The sequence below is a fragment of the Lepisosteus platostomus genome, chromosome 5 (assembly GCF_059453375.1).
Source record: "Lepisosteus platostomus isolate fLepPlt1 chromosome 5, fLepPlt1.hap1, whole genome shotgun sequence".
NCBI lineage: Eukaryota > Metazoa > Chordata > Actinopteri > Semionotiformes > Lepisosteidae > Lepisosteus > Lepisosteus platostomus.
The window spans coordinates 30,961,953-30,969,193 of NC_142615.1; the positions used below are offsets into that span (position 1 = coordinate 30,961,953).

General features: G+C 53.5%; 1 non-coding gene and 1 pseudogene across 1 annotated transcript; one reads left to right on the forward strand and one right to left on the reverse strand.

Annotated features, from left to right (window-relative positions):
- Positions 1 to 1,224: 1,224 nt before the first annotated feature.
- Positions 1,225 to 1,343, reverse strand: LOC148665520 (5S ribosomal RNA). The gene has a single exon (XR_015938700.1). It is a non-coding gene; the product is annotated as a 5S ribosomal RNA (ribosomal RNA).
- A 4,959-nt stretch (positions 1,344 to 6,302) lies between these two features.
- On the forward strand, positions 6,303 to 6,421 carry LOC148665521 (5S ribosomal RNA; annotated as a pseudogene).
- Positions 6,422 to 7,241: the final 820 nt, after the last annotated feature.

Here is a 7,241-nt window from a genome sequence, read left to right on the forward strand (position 1 = left end):
TGTGGGGCACTGGGCACAGAGAAGAGCAGGGCATGCCCAGTGCCAGACATTCAAGGAGGGGGCTGTGCGAGGTGAGGTGAGGTGCGACACGCCGGAGCCCCAACGCTGCTAATGCGGAGCACTTGTTGAACTGGCATTTAAAGGACGTGTGCGCACGGAGCGAGCCTTCCCTGCGGCGGAGCGTGGAAACTTTCTCCCCGCGCTGCAGGAGTTGTGTGCGCTGCGGCGGTGCCGAGAGAACAGCACACAAGGCGGCAGGCTCTGGAGAGCGGGTAAGAGACGGAGCCTTGTGGGCAGGCGAGCAGGCCCGTTTTTTGGAAATTGCTGAAAAGGCTCCGGTGTTTGTTCGGTGTGTGGCAGGCGCACGACGCGAGCTTGCGTAGCGATCTGCCGGTCTGGTCTTATGCAAATGAGGCCGAATTGCGTCCCGGGACATGCTGCGAATGCGCATTGGCGACTGCAGATGTGTAGGAAACGGCGCGCTCGTTTTCTCATTTTGCCCACCCTTTTGAGTGTTAGTGTGGCGTGTGAGTGTGCGAAAGAGTGGGCCCAGCAGGAGGAGCTGGCCCAGGCTGCACACTTTGTGCTGTGGGTGCGGGCCGCTTGCAGGGGCTTGTACAGCTCATACTTACCTGGCAGGGGAGATACCTTGATCAAGAAGGAGGTTCACCCAGAGTGAGGCTCGGCCATTGCACTCTGGCTGTGCTAGTTAGAGGTCCGGAGAAGCATTTCAAGCTGGTTACACTACTCCTTCCTGACATTCATTCCCTTTTCAAAGTCAGTCGTTTTGCTGTAGTCTGCATTATTTAGGCTGATTATCGAGGTTAGCCTTTATTTGGTCATGGAAGCCTTGGTACTGTATGCTAATTCTCGAGACAGTTTCACCCGTTTTCTGATTGGTAGGTTCTGTACCAGTGCAGACATGTCAAACAGTGAATGGCTGTACCTCTATTGTAACCGTGCTCAATGAATGAAATCAATAATAAATGAATATATGTATAGTTATACAAACAACAAGTGGTTTATCGACTCATCTTCATTTGCAGATTTAGAGGCAGCTTCGATATTCGTTTTACAAACGGGTTTTTTTTTATATGGGTCACACACATGCCATAGCAACAAAACATCTCTAGAGATGAGGCTATAGATCACCTTTCCATCCTCCAGGTTTTCCTCCCAAAGCCTACGGTACCAACGGCGACCCCTGCTTGCAGAGAGAGCAAAAGCTTGCAGCACCTGGTATTCCCAGGCGGTCTCCCAGCCAAGCACTAACCAGGCCCAACCCTGCTTAGCTTCTGAGATCAGACGAGATCAGGCACATTCAGGGTGGTGTGGCCACAAGCCAAAGCCATGGCGCCTGACTCGCTACTTGAAGCTGTGTGTGGCTGGGGCTCCGTGCCCCCTGAGTGGGACTGAAGGATCGTTCGTGTGCAACTCTTTGGAAAGGAGCTTCTTTCCAAATTGCATTGCGTACCTGGATGTTGGCGAATGTGCTCCCTTGTGTTCGCTTGTCCCGCACTGGAGGAGAACAAACAAACTGCTCGGAGGAGCACAAGGCAAGTCCTCACAAGACAAAAACCTCCAGTGCACAGCACTCAAAACATTTCTGGGCTGTCGCGTGTTTATTTCAGCACATAAAGCGCACCAGTCCAACACGTCGGCCGGGCACGCGGCGCCTCCGCCCTTTTGTGGCCTTGCGGCGTCAGAGCAAGAGGCTCCTTCTCGCTGCCTTTCCGCTGTGTTGCAGAGCCCCGAGAGGGAACCTGGAGTGCACACTTTGTGGGGGGCGGGGGACCGCGTTCGCGCTCTGCCCCCGGTCTCTTGCGCGAGTACTAAATCTCACGGCGCCAGCCAGCGGCCAGGAGACAAGCACAATATCGCGGGACAGTGGGGCCGTGTCATTGATTGTTACATATGAGACGGGGATTAGGAGGAGCCCCCGACTGATTGGTAAAGGGGAACACTAACACCAGAATGACACCCATGGCGTCTCTTTTTGAAAGATGCCCTGGGACTTCTTAATGGCCAAGGAGGGTCGGGACCTCGGTTTTACGCCTCCCCCGAAGGACAGTGCCTGTTTGTGCAGCAGAGTGTCGCCATCAGGATGCTGGGGCATAAGAAAGCCACACAGACCGCAGGGTTAAGTGCTCCCTACTGGTCCCAGTCACACCTCTTGCAGGAGCAGCAGCAACCTGAGCTTTTCCAGGGGGAATCTCCTATCCGGTTGCCGGCTAGGCTCACACCTGCTGGGCTGCCGTGGGTGAGCCCAGTCGAGAGTCGCAGGGTGAGATCTAGTCACCGGGGAGAAACGATACAAGCGAAGGATTACTCGGCTCCCAGCACTTGAAAAGACCGACAAATGACTCGTTCCCGCTGGAGCTGAATGTACCTGCATGTGTCGTGTCGTCTACTTCCCCCGCCCCGCTGTGTTTGCTGTATTGTCTTTGAAGCCGGCCCCCGAGACAATACGGGCTGTTCCTGTGCCCCAATTAACACTTTACAGGTGCCATTCCCCGGCATTGTGGCCATTGTCGGTGGTCACACGCGATAAGATAAGGTGGAGGAGAGCGGGGCATGCCCAGCGCCAGACATTCAAGGAGGGGGCTGTGCGAGGTGAGGTGAGGTGCGACACGCCGGAGCCCCGACGCTTCTTATGCGGAGCACTTGTTGAACTGGCATTGAAAGGACGTGTGCGCAAGGAGCGAGCCTTCCCTGCAGCGGAGCGTGGAATCTTTCTCCCCGCGCTGCAGGAGTTGGGTGCGCTGCAGCGGTGCCGAGAGAACAGCACAGAAGGCAGCAGGCTCTGGAGAGCGGGTAGGAGACGGAGCCTTTTGGGCAGGCTAGCAGGCCCATTTTTGGAAATTGCTGAAAAGGCTCCGGTGTTTGTTCGGTGTGTGGCAGGTGCACGACGCGAGCTTGCGTAGCAATCTGCTGGTCTGGTGTTATGCAAATGAGGCCGAATTGCCTTTTTCTCTCGGGTGATGAACAGGGGCAGACTACCTGCTGCCTTGACTGGGACCTTGATGGTTTTGAACAGCCCCATGTTCCTCACTCTCCACAGGGCGTCTTTCCCACTGTTCACCACGGCCCAGATCCTGTTACCTTCTTCTTTTTCTTTTTCTTCTTACCAATTTCCTACCAGCCATCCTCTGAATGAGCCTTCATCAGGGTGGCAGCAGTAAAAGCGTTCACGGAGTCCATTTCAAGGAAGGGGGTAGAGGGAGGGGTGGAGGAGTTCCAGCTGTCCCCATCGCCATGCTCTCCTTCCTCCTCGCTCGGGGAGAAAACAGAGTCATTTTTCCTTTTCCTCAAGTCCAGCTCCTGGGAGCACTGAGGGGAAAGGGGTGCAGCCGATGCACCAGTCTCCTCTTCCCCCTCACCCACCAGCTGCTGCAGATCCTCCGTGATGGACTGGATGGAGGAGGGGAGGGCATCTGTAGCACTTGCAGAGTCTGAGAAAAGCAGCTCCGCTGAATCCCGGGTATCCTTGCTGGCCCCACACTGGCCCTCGTTCTGAGGAGCAGGAGTGGGGGAGGGGTCCTCGCTGTTCTCGGGGGTTTTCAAACCCTCGTGCTTGTCTGGTGCAGTCTGCGGTTGTGGGGGCATAGTGGATTTCTCTTCCACCGGCCCCGGAGCCACAGCAGGACTGATCCTGGCTGGAGGCTGAGAGTCTTTGTCCAACAAAGGTTCTTTGTTAGACTTGTTGTTTGCTTTGGCTTTTCGGGCCGGTTTGGCTGAAACAAGCACTGCCTCATCCTTTCTCATTTTGAGTTTATTGGCGTAGGCGTGAGGGCAGTTCTTAAAAACGTGTCCTTCCGAGCCACATAAATTACACTTTGGCAGCATTGAACAGTCAGAGGCTAAATGTCCCTGTTTGCCACAGGTCTTGCAGCATTTCACAGTGCAGGGTGATGCCAGGTGTCCCACAGCACAACAGCACCTACACACCTTTGGTTGTCCCACATAAAAAACATAGCCATTGCAGGCGCCCAGCCGGATTGTAGAGGGCAGGTGCCTTAAGCCTCCATTTATATTGTCCGGTAGCAAGCGAACCTCGAATTTCCTTGCTCCTGTTTTTATACCGTCAACATCTCTAACCTCAGTTCCACGGTGGACGGTGCAGTACTGGTTAAGCCAGGTGTGAATGTCCTCTGTCTTTGCCAGTTCTGAGAACATAACAACATGCACCGTTTTCCTCTCTCTCTGTGTCAGAGGCTGCAAGTTGATCTTCTCAAGGGCAGGAACTTTCCCTCTTTTTGCCTCAAACACATCCACACATTGTTCAAACAGAGAATAGGTAGCAAAAACAACCTCAAATGCTTTCTGACCTGGGAAAGCGAAGATGAAATCCAAGTGCCGAGGTTCAAAGCCAAGTTCCTTCTGCAACACTTTTCTGCTGAACTGCATACGAACCATGAAGAGGTTATCCAAAAGCTCAAAATGCACAGCATTCTTGCGGGATCCAAAAGTTGCCATTTTGTGAACTGCAAAACAAACACTGCATCAAAAAACAAGAAAACAATCCAACTACTCCACCTACAGGCTGATGAAGGTATCTCCCCTGCAAGGTAAGTATGAGCTGTACAAGCCCCTGCAAGCGGCCCACACCCACAGCACAAAGCGTGCAGCCTAGGCCAGCTCCTCGCCCCGCACACCACCGCCTCCTGCTGGGCCCACTCTTTCGCACACTCACACGCCACACTAACACTCAAAAGGGTGGGCAAAATGAGAAAATGAGCGCGCCGTTTCCTACACATCTGCAGTCGCCAATGCCCATTCGCAGCATGTCCCGGGACGCAATTCGGCCTCATTTGCATAACACCAGACCGGCGGATCGCTACGCAAGCTCGCATCGTGCGCCTGCCACACACGAAACAAACACCGGAGCCTTTTCAGCAATTTCCAAAAAACGGGCCTGCTCGCCTGCCCAAAAGGCTCCATCTCCTACCCGCTCTCCAGAGCCTGCTGCCTTCTGTGCTGTTCTCTCGGCACCGCTGCAGCGCACCCAACTCCTGCAGCGCGGGGAGAAAGTTTCCACGCTCCGCCGCAGGGAAGGCTCGCTCCGTGGGCACACGTCCTTTCAATGCCAGTTCAACAAGTGCTCCGCATTAGCAGCGTCGGGGCTCTCCTCCACCTTATCTTATTGCGTGTGACCACCGACAATGGCCACAATGCCGGGGAATGGCACCTGTAAAGTGTTAATTGTGGCACAGGAACAGCCCGTCTCGTCTCGGGGGCCGGCTTCAAAGACAATACAGCAAACACAGCGGGGAGGGGCGGGGGAAGTAGACGACACGACACATGCAGGTACATTCAGCTCCGGCGGGAACGAGTCATTTGTCGGTCTTTTCAAGTGCTGGGAGACGAGTAATCCTTCGCTTGTATCGTTTCTCCCCGGTGACTAGATCTCACCCTGCGACTCTCGACTGGGCTCACCCACGGCAGCCCAGCAGGTGTGAGCCTAGCCGGCACCCGGATGGGAGATTCCCCCCGGAAAAGCTCAGGTTGCTGCTTCTCCTGCAAGAGCTGTGACTGGGACCAGTAGGGAGCGCTCACAGCGACACTCTGCTGCACAAACAGGCGCCGTCCTTCAGGGGGGGCATAAAACCGAGGTCCCAACCCTCCTTGGCCATTAAGAAATCCCAGGGCGTCTCTCAAAAACAGACGCCAGGGGTGTCACTCTGGTGTTAGTGTTCCCCTTTACCAATCAGTCGGGGGCTCCTCCTAATCCCCGTCTCATATGTAACAATCAATGACGAGGCCCCACTGTCCCGCGATATTGTACTTGTCTCCTGGCCGCTGGCTGGCGCCGTGAGATTTAGCAAGAGACCGGGGGCAGAGCGCGAACGCGGCCCCCGTCCCCCACAAAGTGTGCTCTCCAGGTTCCCTCTCGGGGCTCTGCAACACAGCGGAAAGGCAGCGAGAAGGAGCCTCTTGCTCTGATGCCGCAAGTCCACAAGAGGGCGGAGGCGCCGCGCGCCCGGCCGACGTGTTCTACTGGTGCGCTTTATGTGCTGAAATAAACACGCAACAGCCCAGAAATGTTTTGAGTGCTGTGCACTGGAGGTTTTTGTCTTGTGAAGACTTGCCTTGTGCTCCTCTGAGCAGTTTGTTTGTTCTCCTCTAGTGCGGGACAAGCCAACACAAGGGAGCACATTCGCCAACATCCAGGTACGCAATGCGATTTGGAAAGAGGCTCCTTTCCAAAGAGTTGCACACGAACGATCCTTCAGTCCCGCTCGGGGGGCACGGAGCCCCAGCCACACACAGCTTCAAGTAGCGAGTCAGGCGCCATGGCTTTCGCTTGCGGCTGCACCACCCTGAATGTGCCCAATCTTGTCTGATCTTGGAAGCTAAGCAGGTTTGGTCCTGGTTAGTACTTGGATGGGAGACCACCTGGGAATACCAGGTGCTGCAAGCCTTTGCTCTCTTGGCCAGCAGGGGTTGCTGTTGGTACTGTAGGCTTTGGGAGGAAAACCTGGAGGATGGAAAGGTGATCTATAGCCTCATCTCTAGAGATGTTTTGTTGCTATGGCATGTGTGTGACCCATATAAAAAAAAAAACCCGTTTGTAAAACGAATATCGAAGCTGCCTCTAAATCTCCAAATGAAGATGAGTCGATAAACCACTTGTTTTTCGTATAACTATACATATATTTATTTCCAATAGCTTCCAATAGCTCCAATAGCTTCACTGTATTGTTTATAGTATTTTTTTTTATCAGAATTATACCTTGCTCTAAAATAATGACTTTATAAAGCAACTTAACTCTTACTTGGTCTTGGTTGCAGTATTTCCAGTTGAAACCATTGTAGACTTTAAGAACTACTGTGATAATTGGTCAGCCTGAGTGTCCTTCCCTAACCCAGTATTGATATCTTGTGTAGGGTCCAAAGGTGTCCTTCTGTAATTTCCTCCCATGATGTTTCTTTGATCAGTTGGAAGCAAGCGTGAAAGCTTCCTCCCAGCGGAGAAGCTCTAGATCCTCTAGTTGTAATGACAGATTTTCCTCGTAGTGCTCTTTGAGGATCTGCAGTGTGGTGTGAAGCCAATTTTTGGCATTGCTAACCAGCTTCAAATATGTGAGTTTGGCTGGCTTGGCAGCTTTAATGAGGTGCTTGAGTTCCTCGGTCTTCCGTCATAGGCTGGTGGGTGCTCTGTTCTCCTGTCCAAGAAAACTGCTGTTTTGTAAATGGTGGACTGTTTGGATCATTTTGTAGATGATCCTGGTTCCTTGTTG